This window comes from Dendrobates tinctorius, unplaced genomic scaffold (genome assembly GCF_039654945.1).
Source record: "Dendrobates tinctorius isolate UK_male_01 unplaced genomic scaffold, ASM3965494v1 ptg000154l, whole genome shotgun sequence".
Lineage (NCBI taxonomy): Eukaryota > Metazoa > Chordata > Amphibia > Anura > Dendrobatidae > Dendrobates > Dendrobates tinctorius.
Genome location: NW_027361821.1, coordinates 3873359 through 3893817, shown reverse-complemented (window position 1 = coordinate 3893817; position 20459 = coordinate 3873359). Strand labels below are relative to the sequence as shown.

General features: G+C 51.2%; 1 protein-coding gene across 2 annotated transcripts in view; it reads right to left on the bottom strand.

The window, feature by feature from the left end:
• ZC3H12B (zinc finger CCCH-type containing 12B) overlaps nucleotides 1-20459 on the bottom strand; it is an 82118-nt gene that overhangs the window by 14771 nt on the left and 46888 nt on the right. Inside the window, exon 1 of one of the 2 annotated variants that reach the window (XM_073547578.1) lies at nucleotides 15431-16207. The exons of the other annotated variant lie outside the window; for it this stretch is intronic. The gene's annotated coding sequence lies outside the window, so the exon portion shown is untranslated. Of the gene's footprint in view, nucleotides 1-15430; nucleotides 16208-20459 lie in introns of those variants that run through there. 2 annotated transcript variants of the gene reach the window in all.

Below are 20459 nucleotides of genomic sequence, written 5' to 3'. Positions count from 1 at the left end.
CCTATAGTTGCCTGGGTCCACCTTCTTCCCCTTTTTGAAGATAGGAACAACATTTTCTCTTCTCCAGTCTTCTGGCACTTCTCCTGTTCTCCAAGAATTTTCAAAGATTATGGAGAGGGGTTCAAAAATTTCTTCTGCTATCTCCTTCAGTACTCTGGGGTGTAATTCATCTGGACCTGGAGACTTGAATTCATTTAGGTTAGCTAAGTGTTTCCTCACTATCTTTCTGTTTATAGATATCCTGGATTCTTCTATTCCCTTAATAGGACAGTGAATAACAGTTGATGTTACATTTCCTTTCTGAGAGAAAACAGATGCAAAATAGGAATTTAAAAGTTCAGCCTTCTCAACATCCTGTCTTACCATTTCATCATTTTCATCCTGTAAAAATCCTATAGCATCTTTGACTTTTCTTTTACTTTTGACATATCCCCAAAATCCTTTATTATTTCTTTTGACATCTCTTGCAAGCCTCAATTCATTTTCATCTTTAGATAATCTGATTTGTGCCCTGCAGGTTCTGCAGACAGCATTATATTCTTCTTTAGATATGCCTCCCTCTTTCCATTTTATAAACATTTTTTTCTTCCTTTTTAGCATGTGCTTAAGTTCTGTGTTCATCCATCCTGGTTTCCTTAAATGCTTCCTATTCTTCCCTCTTTTCAGAATTGTTAACAACTGTGCTTTGAGAATTTCATTTTTCAAGATTTCCCATCCTTCCTGGACATTTTTGTCTTTAAGGATATCCAGCCATTGGATCCCTCCAATTCTCTTTCTGAATCCCTTAAAATCTGCCTTTCTGAAATCTAACCTTGACGTCTGAGTCTTCACAGGTCTTCCGCCTCTAGTTATCCAAAATTCTAAAATAGCATGGTCGCTACCTCCTAGGGTCCCAGCCACTTTTACCTCCTCAACCATTTCCTCCCTGTTTATAAGGATTAGATCCAAGGTAGCAGTTCCCCTTGTTTTCTCCCTTACCTTTTGGAAGATAAAGTTCTCAGCAAGAGAGGATAAGAATTTCCTTGACCTGTTAGTTTTGCCTGAGAGAGATTCCCAACAAATGTCTGGATAGTTGAAATCTCCCATGACAACTATGTCATTTTTTGGAGAACTTGGCCATTTGATGCATAAAGAGTTCATCCATATCTTCAGCTTGCACAGGCGGCCTGTAGTAAATGCCTACAATGGTGTCCTTTCCATTGTTCTGTCCTTGTATTCTTACCCAAACAGTTTTCACAGAACTCCCAGCCTCTGAAGCTTCAATCTCTGTGCAGATATACGCGTTTCTAACATACAATGCGACACCTCCTCCTCGTTTATCAAGTCTGTTTCTTGCAAATAAGTTGTATCCTTCTAGTCTTCTATTCCAATCATGTGTATTGTCCCACCAAGTTTGTGATTCCAATGACATCATATTTCTTTTCCTGTGTTAGTAGTTTCAATTCTCCTTGTTTGTTGCCCATGCTTTGTGCATTAGTATAGAAACATTTTAGTTTGTGATTGGTTTCTCTTTCTCCAATATTTTTATTAATTAGATTCTTTCGTCTTTGTTCTTCCTTTCCACTTCTAATAGCAGAGTTCTCAATAGCATTTGTCAGGTGTATGGCTTTTTCTGGTCTTTTGCTTCCCTTCCCATGTTGTTCTAGTTTAAAGCTCTCCTTACAAGTGTAGCAAGGCGACTTCCAAATACATGTTTTCCAGTCTTCGTAAGGTGCACCCCATCTCTAGCAAGTAGTCCATCGTATAGGTAATTCACTCCGTGATCCAGAAATCCAAATAATCGTTGCTGACGGCACCATCGACGTAGCCAGTTGTTCACCTGCAGAATCTTATTCCACCTCCTTGTTCCATGGCCATCCACTGGGAGGATGGAAGAGAAGACCACCTGCGCTCCCAGTTCTTTCACTTTCTTGCCTAAGTCTTCAAAGTCTCTGCAGATGGTTTCCAGGTCGTTTCTTGCGGTGTCATTTGTCCCCACATGTAGTAGCAGGAATGGGTAGTCATCTGCAGGTCTGAAGAGTCCTGATATCCTGTCAGACACATCTTTAATTTTTGCACCTGGAAGACAGCACATTTCTCTTGAAGTTATATCTGGTCTGCAGATAGCGGCCTCTGTTCCTCTCAACAGGGAATCCCCCATGACCACCACTCTCCGTTTCTTCTTCACAACATTTTTCTTTCTCCATCCAGGAGGACTCTGAAGGCGTACAAGGTTGCTGTTTGTTGGCAAAGTCTTATCCTGATGTATTTCTTCATTGTTTTCCTGCGTGAGAGCCTGGTACTGGTTTCTGAGCAGTATGGGTGCTGACTGCCTCCTGATCCTCCTGCTTCTCTGGGTCACATGTCTCCATTCCTCTGTTTCTTCAGATGCACTTCGAATTTCTTCTCTTTCTGTAACATGAAGAGATAATTCTGCTCTGTCCAAGAACTCTTCACCTTCCTTAATGATCTTCAATGTAGCTAACCTCTCTTCGAGATTTTGCAACTTTTCCTCCAACAGGGACACAAGCTTGCATTTGTGGCATGTGAAGTTTGGCTTTTCCACTGGTAAGTCTGTGAACATGTAGAAAAAAATGCAGCTCACCAAATGGCTCCTGGCCTCTTCCATCTTGAGATTTCTTAAAAACGATGAAAGATGAGCCGTGGAGACTCTTCACTTATCCCAGAAGGCACTGGGAATATGCAAATGATCTCCTCAAGACTCTTCCCCTGGTTTTTAGGGGAAGAGCAGCACAGATTCATCTCATCTACGACTCCACAGCATCGGTCACTACTGAGCATGTACATAAAGGGCAGCACAGATTCATCTCATCTACGACCCCACAGCACTGGTCACTACTGAGCATGTACATAAAGAGCAGCACAGATTCATCTCCTCTACGACTCCACAGCATCGGTCACTACTGAGCATGTGCATAAAGTGCAGCACAGATTCATCTCTACTACGACTCCACAGCATCGGTCACTACTGAGCATGTACATAAAGTGCAGCACAGATTCATCTCATCTACAACCCCACAGCACTGATCACTACTGAGCATGTACATAAAGAGCAGCACAGATTCATCTCCTCTACGACTCCACAGCATCGGTCACTACTGAGCATGTACATAAAGTGCAGCACAGATTCATCTCTACTACGACTCCACAGCACTGGTCACTACTGAGCATGTACATAAAGTGCAGCACAGATTCATCTCATCTACAACCCCACAGCACTGATCACTACTGAGCATGTACATAAAGTGCAGCACAGATTCATCTCATCTACGACCCCACAGCACTGGTCACTATTGAGCATGTACATAAAGTGCAGCACAGGTTCATTCCATCTATGACCCCACAGCCCTGGTCACTACTGAGCATATGCATAAAGTGCAGCACAGATTCATCTAGTGTACGACCCCACAGCACTGGTCACTACTGAGCATGTACATAAAGTGCAGCACGGATTCATCTCATCTACAACCCCACAGCATTTGTCACTACTGAGCATGTACATAAAGTGCAGCACAGATTCATTTCATCTATGACTCCGCAGCACTGGTCACTACTGAGCATGTACATAAAGTGCAGCACGGATTCATCTCATCTACAACCCCACAGCATTTGTCACTACTGAGCATGTACATAAAGGGCAGCACAGATTCATCTCCTCTACGACCCCACAGCACTGGTCACTACTGAGCATGTACATAAAGTGCAGCACAGATTCATTTCATCTATGACTCCGCAGCACTGGTCACTACTGAGCATGTACATAAAGAGCAGCACAGATTCATCTCATCTACGACTCCACAGCATCGGTCACTACTGAGCATGTACATAAAGGGCAGCACAGATTCATCTCCTCTATGACCCCACAGCACTGGTCACTACTGAGCATGTACATAAAGTGCAGCACAGATTCATTTCATCTATGACTCCGCAGCACTGGTCACTACTGAGCATGTACATAAAGAGCAGCACAGATTCATCTCATCTACGACTCCACAGCATCGGTCACTACTGAGCATGTACATAAAGGGCAGCACAGATTCATCTCATCTATGACCCCACAGCACTGGTCACTACTGAGCATGTACATAAAGTGCAGCACAGATTCATCTCATCTACAGCTCCACAGCACTGGTCACTACTGAGCATGTACATAAAGGGCAGCACAGATTCATCTCATCTATGACCACACAGCACTGGTCACTACTGAGCATGTACATAAAGGGCAGCACAGATTCATCTCATCTATGACTCCACAGCACTGGTCACTACTGAGCATGTACATAAAGTGAAGCACAGATTCATCTCATCTACGAACCCCATAGCACTGCCTCACTACTGAGCATGTACATAAAGTGCAGCACAGATTCATCTCATCTACGAACCCCACAGCACTGGTCACTACTGAGCATGTACATAAAGGGCAGCACAGATTCATCTCATCTATGACTCCACAGCACTGGTCACTACTGAGCATGTACATAAAGTGCAGCACAGATTCATCTCATCTACAACTCCATAGCACTGGTCACTACTGAGCATGTACATAAAGTGCAGCACAGATTCATCTCATCTACAACTCCACAGCACTGGTCACTACTGAGCATGTACATAAAGGGCAGCACAGATTCATCTCATCTATGACCCCACAGCACTGGCCACTACTGAGCATGTACATAAAGTGCAGCACAGATTCATCTCATCTATGACCACACAGCACTGGTCACTACTGAGCATGTACATAAAGTGCAGCACAGATTCATCCCATTTACGATCCCACAGCACTGGTCAATACTGAGCATGTACATAAAGGGCAGCACAGATTCATCTCATCTACATCTCCACAGCACTGGTCACTACTCAGCATGTACATAAATTGAAGCACAGATTCATCTCATCTATAACCCCACAGCACTGGTCACTACTGAGCATGGACATAAAGGGCAGCACAGATTCATCTCAGCTACGACCCCACAGCACTGGTCACTACTGATCATGTACATAAAGTGCAGCAAAGATTCATCTCATCTATGACCACACAGCACTGGTCACTACTGATCATGTACATAAAGTGCAGCACAGATTCATCTCATCTATGACCACACAGCACTGGTCACTACTGAGCATGTACATAAAGGGCAGCACAGATTCATCTCCTCTACGACCCCACATCACTGGTCACTACTAAGCATGTACATAAAGTGCAGCACAGATTCATCTCATCTATGACTCCACAGCACTGGTTACTACTGAGCATGGACATAAAGTGCAGCACAGATTCATCTCATCTATAACCCCACAGCACTGGACACTACTGAGCATGTACATAAAGTGCAGCACAGATTCATCTCATCTATAACCCCACAGCACTGGTTACTACTGAGCATGGACATAAAGGTCCATTTTATACCGACTCCATCAAAATGGATACAGACTCCACAGCCCTGCTTCCCATATCATCTCCTTTTTCCAGCTGCCTCTGTATGCTCCTTGCACAACGGATTCCAAAATTTATCCAAAGCATCCCCCATCCACTGGAAATCAATACCTCAGCACATCTGATTGTCTTCCAGTATTTAAATATTTGGATGCAACCTGAAAACTCAGAAAAGCCTATAACCTGCACTAACCCTTTTACCACTGGAGCTCCAACCTCAACCAGTTGTCTCCTTCCCCAGTACTATGTAGACCAGGGGTGGGGAACCTCAGGCCCCAGGGCCATTTATGGCCCTCAATGACCTTTTATCAGGCCCCCGAGCAGATTCTCAGGGACTGCATTCTTGGGCAGGGAGCTGTATTTTGATTGCCACAAGCTCATTAATTTCTTCTTGCTCTGTTAGCACACACGCAGTGTTCACTACTGAACATTGAAGGGCATGCAATGAGAGATTAAGTCATGAAACCAGTGCTAGAGTCAGGATGTACTTTGTGGGCGGAGTTTGTACAGCCCCCGAAGGATGGTATAAATATCCAAATGGCCCTTGGCAGAAAAAAGATTCCCCACCCCTGATGTAGATGGTAAGCCGAGAGGGCAGAGTCCCCTCCCTCTATATACTAGTATACTATATATGGATTACATGTATGTAAGCCTTCTTCTCATGTACCGAGCCTTAGACTTTAAATTTACTAATTGTAAAAATACAAGATACCAGATAAACCCACGGATGAGTTCTTCCCTCTTCAAACATTGTGTGTCATTGTTTTGTTGAACAAAGCTTTCTAGCATCAATTGGATATGAAAACCCTTGACATTTTATCATCATCTACCACAAGAGATATTATTGAACCAAAGCTTGGGCTCTCTCATTTGGCCATTAACCACTTGGCAATAACATCCTGCAATCCATTATCGCTTACCCAAGAACGCCCCTCTACTTGCTCAAAAGGACTCTTCAAAACTTCAATTACAATAATAAAGCAGGGTCAAGTGTCTGAGAAACAAGGCAGAAGATGGAAAGCCAGGTCACCTCACCTTCTAGAGGCATGTTGACATCAGAACCAGCCTACGTCTACTTACTCTATGATGGCGCACTTCTAGCCATCTCGACAAGGTTTGACAATGATGCACTAAGGCGCAGCAGACATCAGATAGGGGAGCGACAAAGTGTCACATTTGCATGTTTATACATGGAAGTCATATTATACGTCTGAGTATATGCTACATCTTTGATAAACAGGAAAATAAGTACATGTTATAAGTAGCGGGATCATGCAATTACTCCAACAAAGCCGGTCTCCTGCAGGCGATTTTTCCTTTTATTCCGATTTCCAGAAGCTCAGAGCATTAGAGAGCTAGATCTCGTGTATACGGCAGGAACAACTTCCAGCGTATGCATGAAAAGTATCTATAGGTACAAAACGTGGCCTGATATATGTTGGTGTAACTTTTTATCAAACATAGGGAAGAAGAGCAGAATGAGCTTTTCTATACAGTGGGTCAGTACAATGGGCACGATTATACATCAGGAATCATTCCTCGTATACAGCAGACAATCCTGTGACAAAAGTCACTATCCCCCAATAACTTAACGAATTCTCTCTAACACAATCCTGAATACATAAGTGGATATCTAGCACCAGCTATGGAGACACTGACAAAGCACGTGAGTATATGCCCAGATTCACATTGCCTTTCCAATGCGAGTCATAAAGTCAGGTCACAGAGCGATTAAGTTCCCAGGAGGAAATTAACTTACGGTAGATTTTTTTTTTGCCTCCAGGTCCGGTTTACATACATAGTCATGTCATATTTATGGTTTATCAAGACGTGAACGGGCAATTAATCAGAGAAACAGCGCACTCTAGGGAGACTAAACAATGGAGGAACAATAAAGATAAAAGTCAGCACAAATATCTCCATAATGAAAGATAGTAAAAAAGAAAATAATAAAAAAACACATCATAAGATCACATCATATGTGAAAACTAAAGAAAGGATGCGGATAGTGTACAGGATATTTGCTGTAGTGTAGGTTATAATGGTTTGCAGTGTAGCAGGTGTTTTTGTGGCCCTAAAAATAAATATTTAGTAGTAAATATCTTAAATTTAAAATATCTTGTAAATGGCTCATTCATATATTTATATATATATTAGGTAGTAATAACAAATTAACTGGAGATATACCATAAATTCATTCCCTAACCTGGGGATTGATGATTTAGTATTTAATGGTAAAAATATAAATATAATCCACATAATCGGGTTTTCTGCACAACCAGGATATGGTCTCTGTGGGTATTTAAAGAAAAAAAAAAAATCTAAATTAAAAAAAAAAATATCCAGAACTGAGTGGTGTGAGGACTCCACAGAATCACATGGTGTGGATAATAACATCCACAATGCACTCATTGTATAGCGTTTCCTGCTGAGTGTTGGTGTGTGAACTTGGCCTTAGTGACCCTCACTAGTGTCAGCAAGCGTTGGCTCAGGAGCTTTCCTTAGACCTGATTGCATCAGACCTTCCAGCATCACAGGTGAATGCTGACATCACCTAGCTCAGCGAGCCTTGGGAAATCGGGTCCCCTGACTTTCTCTGTGAGGTCATTGCAGAATCTACCATATAGGTCACATAGCAGTGAATGCAAGTGTAATTCGCAGGATATGCTTGAAAGCAAAACTGGAAAAGTCCCTCATCAATTCATTTTTTTACAGGACTGTGGATTTAGTATAGAGAACGGAGAATGGCTCTCACTGGTTCCTGATCCCTATACATCAGACTTATACATCATATCTGACTGCACTTTAACATTATATGTTGATTATAACTTGTTCCATCCCTTCAAAAAGCAGCAGCAAAACATTCATTATTACATCAAAGCAGCTCCCACCATTCCATCAGCTTTCCTGCGATAAGTTCACCAGTTATAGGGGATCCTTCCCCAAACACAAAACGGTGAGGTCATGGCGACTGCATCAAAGATAGGTGAACGCTGACATGTTAGGGGACAATATATAACCGCCAATAAGACAATAGCCTGGGGCACAATGGGTTAATATGGAAAGCATCGGTAGGCACCAGGCAGAGGCTCGGTGGGAGCAGGGGACCATGAGAACGGCGCCATCATTGGGCCATTAGCTGTAAGAATTCCTCGTTCCTCCTCATGCAAACACTGGGAGATGTCAGCAATAAGGCTCCTTGTGACATCCCGAATCCTGCCCTCATTACTGTCACATCGGGCTTCATCTGACAGGTATGGGGGGGTCACACGGTGTGTAGTCTCATATCATGCAATAAGATGTGATCAGCAGGCTTCACTACAAAACATTACATCATGCAGAAAGGTGCGACAGAAGCATAGTAATGGAACATTAGCCAGTAGAATATGCCCACTCCGTGATCAGTGGGGGGCTGATCTCGGCTCGTTCACCTGGACGGAGTCCCTCTGCCCACTGGATTGCTGAGCAGAAAAAAACAGTGCCACTTCTTGACATATAACTTTACGAGTCGGAAATCCCCTCTGAAAAGCGAACCATGACACCATTAAACTTAATATCAATTATATATGAACAAACAGAATACAAAGTGCAGCGCTCATAACTAAGGGCACGCTGGAAATCACCATATAAAAAGGTGGCACAAATCCGAGATGACACCCATGATTTACCCTGCGGCACAGCTCACCATGAAATAATGAGGCACTAGGAGAAATCAATGGGAACTTATAACAATCCCACAAACACATTAAGATGCTTCTCCTGTGACTGTATGAGGATGGCGGGCGCAGCACAATAGCAATACTCAGTAAAAAAAAAAAAAAAAAAAGTGCACTGGTACAACTGAACCAGTTTTATAGCTTTTCCTCTCGGTCGGATACATAGGCGGTTTTACACATAGCGATATCGCTACCAATATCGCTAAAGCATCACTGATTTTGTGACGCAGCAGCGATATTGCTAGCGATATCGCTATGTGTGATACTTACCTCCGACCGGTTCCCCCACTGTCCATCGCTGATCGCGCGAGATTGGCCGGGTCCATTTCTCGTCGGGCGCTTCCTGCTGGCGCCGACGAGCAACGCTTGGACGCGGGCAGGAGGACGTCAGCATCGCCATGTCTGAAAGGTAAGTAACGACCGCTAGATTGCTGCTGCGTCGCTACATCACTGTGAGATCTGCCTGTTTGGCAGCTCACTAGCGACCATTTAGCGATGCACCAGCGATCCTGACCGGGTCATATCGTGGTCGGGATCACTGGTGCATCGCTAAATGTAAAGGGGCCTTTACACTGTGTGAACAGGGCATTTTTTTTGGCTGCTCTTCTACCATTATGAAAAGTTTCTACCGTGTACCAAGAGGTGTGCAGCAGCTCCTGATGTATCCACCGTGTACCAAGAGGTGTGTAGCAGCTCCTGATGTATCCCCCGTGTACCAAGAGGTGTGCAGCAGCTCCCGATGTATCTACCGTGTACCAAGAGGTGTGCAGCAGCTCCCGATGTATCTACCGTGTACCAAGAGGTGTGCAGCAGCTCCCGATGTATCTACCGTGTACCAAGAGGTGTGCAGCAGCTCCCGATGTATCTACCGTGTACCAAGAGGTGTGCAGCAGCTCCCGATGTATCTACCGTGTACCAAGAGGTGTGCAGCAGCTCCCGATGTATCTACCGTGTACCAAGAGGTGTGCAGCAGCTCCCGATGTATCCACCGTGTACCAAAAGGTGTGCAGCAGCTCCTGATGTATCTACAGTGTACCAAGAGGTGTGCAGCAGCTCCCGATGTATCTACCGTGTACCAAGAGGTGTGCAGCAGCTCCCGATGTATCTACCGTGTACCAAGAGGTGTGCAGCAGCTCCCGATGTATCTACCGTGTACCAAGAGGTGTGCAGCAGCTCCCGATGTATCCACCGTGTACCAAGAGGTGTGCAGCAGCTCCCGATGTATCTACCGTGTACCAAGAGGTGTGCAGCAGCTCCTGATGTATCTACAGTGTACCAAGAGGTGTGCAGCAGCTCCTGATGTATCCACTGTGTACCAAGAGGTGTGCAGCAGCTCCTGATGTATCTACAGTGTACCAAGAGGTGTGCAGCAGCTCCTGATGTATCTACAGTGTACCAAGAGGTGTGCAGCAGCTCCTGATGTATCCACCGTGTACCAAGAGGTGTGCAGCAGCTCCTGATGTATCTACAGTGTACCAAGAGGTGTGCAGCAGCTCCTGATGTATCTACCGTGTACCAAGAGGTGTGCAGCAGCTCCCGATGTATCTACCGTGTACCAAGAGGTGTGCAGCAGCTCCCGATGTATCCACCGTGTACCAAGAGGTGTGCAGCAGCTCCTGATGTATCTACAGTGTACCAAGAGGTGTGCAGCAGCTCCTGATGTATCTACAGTGTACCAAGAGGTGTGCAGCAGCTCCCGATGTATCTACCGTGTACCAAGAGGTGTGCAGCAGCTCCCGATGTATCTACCGTGTACCAAGAGGTGTGCAGCAGCTCCCGATGTATCCGTGTACCAAGAGGTGTGCAGCAGCTCCTGATGTATCTACAGTGTACCAAGAGGTGTGCAGCAGCTCCCGATGTATCCACCGTGTACCAAGAGGTGTGCAGCAGCTCCCGATGTATCTACAGTGTACCAAGAGGTGTGCAGCAGCTCCTGATGTATCTACAGTGTACCAAGAGGTGTGCAGCAGCTCCCGATGTATCTACAGTGTACCAAGAGGTGTGCAGCAGCTCCCGATGTATCCACCGTTTACCAAGAGGTGTGCAGCAGCTCCTGATGTATCTACAGTGTACCAAGAGGTGTGCAGCAGCTCCTGATGTATCCACCGTGTACCAAGAGGTGTGCAGCAGCTCCTGATGTATCTACAGTGTACCAAGAGGTGTGCAGCAGCTCCTGATGTATCCACCGTGTACCAAGAGGTGTGCAGCAGCTCCTGATGTATCTACAGTGTACCAAGAGGTGTGCAGCAGCTCCTGATGTATCCACCGTGTACCAAGAGGTGTGCAGCAGCTCCTGATGTATCTACAGTGTACCAAGAGGTGTGCAGCAGCTCCCGATGTATCCACCGTGTACCAAGAGGTGTGCAGCAGCTCCCGATGTATCCACCGTGTACCAAGAGGTGTGCAGCAGCTCCTGATGTATCCACCGTGTACCAAGAGGTGTGCAGCAGCTCCCGATGTATCCACCGTGTACCAAGAGGTGTGCAGCAGCTCCCGATGTATCCACCGTGTACCAAGAGGTGTGCAGCAGCTCCCGATGTATCCACCGTGTACCAAGAGGTGTGCAGCAGCTCCCGATGTATCTACCGTGTACCAAGAGGTGTGCAGCAGCTCCCGATGTATCTACCGTGTACCAAGAGGTGTGCAGCAGCTCCTGATGTATCTACAGTGTACCAAGAGGTGTGCAGCAGCTCCTGATGTATCTACAGTGTACCAAGAGGTGTGCAGCAGCTCCCGATGTATCTACAGTGTACCAAGAGGTGTGCAGCAGCTCCCGATGTATCCACCGTGTACCAAGAGGTGTGCAGCAGCTCCCGATGTATCCACCGTGTACCAAGAGGTGTGCAGCAGCTCCCGATGTATCTACCGTGTACCAAGAGGTGTGCAGCAGCTCCCGATGTATCTACCGTGTACCAAGAGGTGTGCAGCAGCTCCCGATGTATCTACCGTGTACCAAGAGGTGTGCAGCAGCTCCCGATGTATCCACCGTGTACCAAGAGGTGTGCAGCAGCTCCTGATGTATCTACAGTGTACCAAGAGGTGTGCAGCAGCTCCCGATGTATCTACAGTGTACCAAGAGGTGTGCAGCAGCTCCCGATGTATCTACCGTGTACCAAGAGGTGTGCAGCAGCTCCCGATGTATCTACCGTGTACCAAGAGGTGTGCAGCAGCTCCTGATGTATCCACCGTGTACCAAGAGGTGTGCAGCAGCTCCCGATGTATCCACCTTGTACCAAGAGGTGTGCAGCAGCTCCCGATGTATCTACAGTAGCTCCCGATGTATCTACAGTGTACCAAGAGGTGTGCAGCAGCTCCCGATGTATCTACTGTGTACCAAGAGGTGTGCAGCAGCTCCTGATGTATCTACAGTATACCAAGAGGTGTGCAGCAGCTCCTGATGTATCTACAGTGTACCAAGAGGTGTGCAGCAGCTCCCGATGTATCTACAGTGTACCAAGAGGTGTGCAGCAGCTCCCGATGTATCCACCGTGTACCAAGAGGTGTGCAGCAGCTCCCGATGTATCTACCGTGTACCAAGAGGTGTGCAGCAGCTCCCGATGTATCCACCGTGTACCAAGAGGTGTGCAGCAGCTCCCGATGTATCTACAGTGTACCAAGAGGTGTGCAGCAGCTCCTGATGTATCTACCGTGTACCAAGAGGTGTGCAGCAGCTTCTGATGTATCTACAGTGTACCAAGATGTGCAGCAGCTCCCGATGTATCCACCATGTACCAAGAGGTGTGCAGCAGCTCCTGATGTATCCACCATGTACCAAGAGGTGTGCAGCAGCTCCCGATGTATCTACCGTGTACCAAGAGGTGTGCAGCAGCTCCTGATGTATCCACCGTGTACCAAGATGTGTGCAGCAGCTCCCGATGTATCCACCGTGTACCAAGAGGTGTGCAGCAGCTCCTGATGTATCCACCGTGTACCAAGAGGTTTGCAGCAGCTCCCGATGTATCCACCGTGTAACAAGAGGTGTGCAGCAGCTCCCGATGTATCCACCGTGTACCAAGAGGTGTGCAGCAGCTCCTGATGTATCTACAGTGTACCAAGAGGTGTGCAGCAGCTCCTGATGTATCTACAGTGTACCAAGAGGTGTGCAGCAGCTCCTGATGTATCTACAGTGTACCAAGAGGTGTGCAGCAGCTCCCGATGTATCCACCGTGTACCAAGAGGTGTGCAGCAGCTCCCGATGTATCCACCATGTACCAAGAGGTGTGCAGCAGCTCCCGATGTATCCACCGTGTACCAAGAGGTGTGCAGCAGCTCCCGATGTATCTACCGTGTACCAAGAGGTGTGCAGCAGCTCCCGATGTATCTACCGTGTACCAAGAGGTGTGCAGCAGCTCCCGATGTATCCACCGTGTACCAAGAGGTGTGCAGCAGCTCCTGATGTATCTACAGTGTACCAAGAGGTGTGCAGCAGCTCCCGATGTATCTACAGTGTACCAAGAGGTGTGCAGCAGCTCCCGATGTATCTACCGTGTACCAAGAGGTGTGCAGCAGCTCCCGATGTATCTACCGTGTACCAAGAGGTGTGCAGCAGCTCCTGATGTATCCACCGTGTACCAAGAGGTGTGCAGCAGCTCCCGATGTATCCACCTTGTACCAAGAGGTGTGCAGCAGCTCCCGATGTATCTACAGTAGCTCCCGATGTATCTACAGTGTACCAAGAGGTGTGCAGCAGCTCCCGAAGTATCTACAGTGTACCAAGAGGTGTGCAGCAGCTCCCGATGTATCCACCGTGTACCAAGAGGTGTGCAGCAGCTCCCGATGTATCCACCGTGTACCAAGAGGTGTGCAGCAGCTCCCGATGTATCCACCGTGTACCAAGAGGTGTGCAGCAGCTCCTGATGTATCTACAGTGTACCAAGAGGTGTGCAGCAGCTCCTGATGTATCCACCGTGTACCAAGAGGTGTGCAGCAGCTCCTGATGTATCTACAGTGTACCAAGAGGTGTGCAGCAGCTCCCGATGTATCCACCGTGTACCAAGAGGTGTGCAGCAGCTCCTGATGTATCTACAGTGTACCAAGAGGTGTGCAGCAGCTCCTGATGTATCTACAGTGTACCAAGAGGTGTGCAGCAGCTCCTGATGTATCCACCGTGTACCAAGAGGTGTGCAGCAGCTCCTGATGTATCTACAGTATACCAAGAGGTGTGCAGCAGCTCCTGATGTATCTACAGTGTACCAAGAGGTGTGCAGCAGCTCCTGATGTATCCACCGTGTACCAAGAGGTGTGCAGCAGCTCCTGATGTATCTACAGTGTACCAAGAGGTGTGCAGCAGCTCCCGATGTATCCACCGTGTACCAAGAGGTGTGCAGCAGCTCCTGATGTATCTACAGTGTACCAAGAGGTGTGCAGCAGCTCCTGATGTATCTACAGTGTACCAAGAGGTGTGCAGCAGCTCCCGATGTATCCACCGTGTACCAAGAGGTGTGCAGCAGCTCCCGATGTATCCACCGTGTACCAAGAGGTGTGCAGCAGCTCCTGATGTATCCACCGTGTACCAAGAGGTGTGCAGCAGCTCCCGATGTATCCACCGTGTACCAAGAGGTGTGCAGCAGCTCCCGATGTATCCACCGTGTACCAAGAGGTGTGCAGCAGCTCCCGATGTATCCACCGTGTACCAAGAGGTGTGCAGCAGCTCCCGATGTATCTACCGTGTACCAAGAGGTGTGCAGCAGCTCCCGATGTATCTACCGTGTACCAAGAGGTGTGCAGCAGCTCCTGATGTATCTACAGTGTACCAAGAGGTGTGCAGCAGCTCCTGATGTATCTACAGTGTACCAAGAGGTGTGCAGCAGCTCCCGATGTATCTACAGTGTACCAAGAGGTGTGCAGCAGCTCCCGATGTATCCACCGTGTACCAAGAGGTGTGCAGCAGCTCCCGATGTATCCACCGTGTACCAAGAGGTGTGCAGCAGCTCCCGATGTATCTACCGTGTACCAAGAGGTGTGCAGCAGCTCCCGATGTATCTACCGTGTACCAAGAGGTGTGCAGCAGCTCCCGATGTATCTACCGTGTACCAAGAGGTGTGCAGCAGCTCCCGATGTATCCACCGTGTACCAAGAGGTGTGCAGCAGCTCCTGATGTAAGTGTCCCTGAGCGCTGGTTCTGCAGTCGACTGTCAGACACGTGGTGGTCCTCAGGAGGCCCCAGTGTATAGCCCTCCGGTATCAGTCAGGGCTCACTCATCACTCACAGGAGTGAGAGGCTTTCTTCCTGCCCCGCACAGCAGCGTCCCCTCGGCGAGCACAGGGCGGGCAGCCTTACCTGCTGATGCCGGGAGCCGCAGCGGACAGTGGCCGGCCGTGTGTGAGCGCCTCCGGTCCGGGCTGCCGTCCTGACATCGGTGTAGGGAGCCCGGCTCCACCTCCCGGGACAGGGGAATTCACCGTCATGTGACCCGCACGTGACTGAGCAGGGAAGTGCACACAGAGGAGCAGCCGATCCCGGGGCTTACCGGCAGCATCATGTGGAGTGGCGGGGGAGGGGACGTTCTCACATCAGGAGGAGAGCTCACAGCTCCCTGCTGCCAACATACCGCATAATTCATAGCTGCTGCTGGGAAAAAAACCGGGCTGCACACGGATGACAAGTAAGGAGAAAATCGCCCCAATGTTCCGGAAGAAATCGTTGTTTTTCGCTGATGTGAATCTCCCCCAGAGGATATAGCCACGCCAATGTGAAATCGGTGCAAAACACGCACATAAGATGGGGCCCGTGCTTTTCACTGAGAAAATCCTGATTCCAAAGCAAAGGATGGCAGCCAGTGGTCCGCCCCAGCTGTCAGCACACCCCAGTGCTAGGAGACGGGTATCCTCCCACCCTGTTCTGCCATCAGAGGTCTCAGCCACACTAGAAAGGACACGCACCCCAAAATATGCATGGGAGGAAGGGTGCGCTCACATCTGCCATATACCGGAGCCGAGACTCTCAGCCAGAAAAGTGTCAGGAGAGAGTGCGCTCACCCTCACCACCCGGCATCCATATGCCACTGGAGTGTGCGCTCTCCCTCACCACCCGGCATCCGTATGCCACTGGAGTGTGCGCTCTCCCTCACCACCCGGCATCCGTATGCCACTGGAGTGTGCGCTCTCCCTCACCACCCGGCATCCATATGCCACGGGAGTGTGCGCTTTCCCTCACCACCCGGCATCCGTATGCCACTGGAGTGTGCGCTCTCCCTCACCACCCGGCATCCGTATGCCACGGGAGTGTGCGCTTTCCCTCACCACCCGTCATCCGTATGCCACTGGAGTGTGCGCTCTCCCTCACCACCCGGCATCCGTATGCCACTGGAGTGTGCGCTCTCCCTCACCACCCGGCATCCGTATGCCACTGGAGTGTGCGCTCTCCCTCACCACCCGGCATCCGTATGCCACTGGAGTGTGCGCTCTCCCTCACCACCCGGCATCCGTATGCCACTGGAGTGTGCGCTCTCCCTCACCACCCGGCATCCGTATGCCACTGGAGTGAGCGCTCTCCCTCACCACCCGGCATCCGTATGCCACTGGAGTGTGCGCTCTCCCTCACCACCCGGCATCCGTATGCCACTGGAGTGTGCGCTCTCCCTCACCACCAGGCATCCGTATGCCACTGGAGTGTGCGCTCTCCCTCACCACCCGGCATCCGTATGCCACTGGAGTGTGCGCTCTCCCTCACCACCCGGCATCCGTATGCCACGAGAGTGTGCGCTCTCCCTCACCACCCGGCATCCGTATGCCACGAGAGTGTGCGCTCTCCCTCACCACCCGGCATCCGTATGCCACGAGAGTGTGCGCTCTCCCTCACCACCCGGCATCCGTATGCCACGAGAGTGTGCGCTCTCCCTCACCACCCGGCATCCGTATGCCACGAGAGTGTGCGCTCTCCCTCACCACCCGGCATCCGTATGCCACGAGAGTGTGCCGCTCTCCCTCACCCGGCATCCGTATGCCACGAGAGTGTGCCGCTCTCCCTCACCCGGCATCCGTATGCCACTGGAGTGTGCACTCTCCCTCACCCGGCATCTGTATGCCACTGGAGTGTGCACTCTCCCTCACCCGGCATCTGTATGCCACGGGAGTGTGCGCTCTCCATCACCCGGCATCCGTATGCCATGGGAGTGTGCGCTTTCCCTCACCACCCGTCATCCGTATGCGACTGGAGTGTGCCACTCTCCCTCACCCGGCATCCGTATGCGACTGGAGTGTGCCACTCTCCCTCACCCGGCATCCGTATGCCACGGGAGTGTGCCGCTCTCCCTCACCCGGCATCCGTATGCCACGTGAGTGTGCCGCTCTCCCTCACCCGGCATCCGTATGCCACGAGAGTTTGCGCTCTCCCTCACCACCCGGCATCCGTATGCCACGAGAGTGTGCGCTCTCCCTCACCACCCGGCATCCGTATGCCACGAGAGTGTGCGCTCTCCCTCACCACCCGGCATCCGTATGCCACGAGTGTGCGCTCTCCCTCACCACCCGGCATCCGTATGCCACGAGAGTGTGCCGCTCTCCCTCACCCGGCATCCGTATGCCACGAGAGTGTGCCGCTCTCCCTCACCCGGCATCCGTATGCCACTGGAGTGTGCACTCTCCCTCACCCGGCATCTGTATGCCACTGGAGTGTGCACTCTCCCTCACCCGGCATCTGTATGCCACGGGAGTGTGCGCTCTCCATCACCCAGCATCCGTATGCCATGGGAGTGTGCGCTTTCCCTCACCACCCGTCATCCGTATGCGACTGGAGTGTGCCACTCTCCCTCACCCGGCATCCGTATGCGACTGGAGTGTGCCACTCTCCCTCACCCGGCATCCGTATGCCACGGGAGTGTGCCGCTCTCCCTCACCCGGCATCCGTATGCCACGTGAGTGTGCCGCTCTCCCTCACCCGGCATCCGTATGCCATGGGAGTGTGCCGCTCTCCCTCACCCGGCATCCGTATGCCACGAGTGTGCCCCACTCCCTCACCCGGCATCCATATGCCACGGGTGTGTGTGCTCTCCCTCACCCAGCATCCGTATGCCACGGGAGTGTGCGCTCTCCCTCACCCAGCATCCGTATGCCACTGGAGTGTGCGCTCTCCCTCACCACCCGGCATCTGTATGCCATGGGAGTGTGCGCTTTCTCTCACCACCCGGCATCCGTATGCCATGGGAGTGTGCGCTTTCCCTCACCACCCGTCATCCGTATGCGACTGGAGTGTGCCACTCTCCCTCACCCGGCATCCGTATGCGACTGGAGTGTGCCACTCTCCCTCACCACCCGGCATCCGTATGCCACGGGAGTGTGCGCTCTCCCTCACCACCCGGCATCCGTATGCCACGAGAGTGTGCGCTCTCCCTCACCACCCGGCATCCGTATGCCACGAGAGTGTGCGCTCTCCCTCACCACCCGGCATCCGTATGCCACGAGAGTGTGCGCTCTCCCTCACCACCCGGCATCCGTATGCCACGAGAGTGTGCGCTCTCCCTCACCACCCGGCATCCGTATGCCACGAGAGTGTGCGCTCTCCCTCACCACCCGGCATCCGTATGCCACGAGAGTGTGCCGCTCTCCCTCACCCGGCATCCGTATGCCACGAGAGTGTGCCGCTCTCCCTCACCCGGCATCCGTATGCCACTGGAGTGTGCACTCTCCCTCACCCGGCATCTGTATGCCACTGGAGTGTGCACTCTCCCTCACCCGGCATCTGTATGCCACGGGAGTGTGCGCTCTCCATCACCCAGCATCCGTATGCCATGGGAGTGTGCGCTTTCCCTCACCACCCGTCATCCGTATGCGACTGGAGTGTGCCACTCTCCCTCACCCGGCATCCGTATGCGACTGGAGTGTGCCACTCTCCCTCACCCGGCATCCGTATGCCACGGGAGTGTGCCGCTCTCCCTCACCCGGCATCCGTATGCCACGTGAGTGTGCCGCTCTCCCTCACCCGGCATCCGTATGCCACGGGAATGTGTGCTCTCCATCACCCTGCATCCGTATGCCACGGGAGTGTGCACTCTCCCTCACCCGGCATCCGTATGCCACGAGAGTGTGCCCCACTCCCTCACCCGGCATCCATATGCCACGGGCGTGTGTGCTCTCCCTCACCGGCATCCGTATGCCACGGGAATGTGTGCTCTCCATCACCCGGCATCCATATGCCACGGGAGTGTGTGCTCTCCCTCATCCGGCATCCGTATGCCACGGGAGTGTGTGCTCTCCCTCATCCGACATCCGTATGCCACGGGAATGTGTGCTCTCCCTCACCACCCGGCATCCGTATGCCACTGGAGTGTGCGCTCTCCCTCACCACCCGGCATCTGTATGCCATGGGAGTGTGCGCTCTCCCTCACCACCCGGCATCTGTATGCCATGGGAGTGTGCGCTTTCCCTCACCACCCGGCATCCGTATGCGACTGGAGTGTGCCACTCTCCCTCACCCGGCATCCGTATGCCACGGGAGTGTGCCGCTCTCCCTCACCCGGCATCCGTATGCCACGTGAGTGTGCCGCTCTCCCTCACCCGGCATCCGTATGCCATGGGAGTGTGCCTCTCTCCCTCACCCGGCATCCGTATGCCACGAGTGTGCCCCACTCCCTCACCCGGCATCCATATGCCACGGGTGTGTGTGCTCTCCCTCACCCGGCATCCGTATGCCACGGGAATGTGTGCTCTCCATCACCCTGCATCCGTATGCCACGGGAGTGTGCACTCTCCCTCACCCGGCATCCGTATGCCACGAGAGTGTGCCCCACTCCCTCACCCGGCATCCATATGCCACGGGCGTGTGTGCTCTCCCTCACCGGCATCCGTATGCCACGGGAATGTGTGCTCTCCATCACCCGGCATCCATATGCCACGGGAGTGTGTGCTCTCCCTCATCCGGCATCCGTATGCCACGGGAGTGTGTGCTCTCCCTCATCCGACATCCGTATGCCACGGGAATGTGTGCTCTCCCTCACCACCCGGCATCCGTATGCCACTGGAGTGCGCGCTCTCCCTCACCACCCGGCATCCGTATGCCACTGGAGTGCGCGCTCTCCCTCACCACCCGGCATCCGTATGCCACGGGAGTGCGCGCTCTCCCTCACCACCCGGCATCCGTATGCCACGGGAGTGCGCGCTCTCCCTCACCACCCGGCATCCGTATGCCACGGGAGTGCGCGCTCTCCCTCACCACCCGGCATCCGTATGCCACGGGAGTGCGCGCTCTCCCTCACCACCCGGCATCTGTATGCCATGGGAGTGTGCGCTTTCCCTCACCACCCGGCATCCGTATGCCATGGGAGTGTGCGCTTTCCCTCACCACCCGTCATCCGTATGCGACTGGAGTGTGC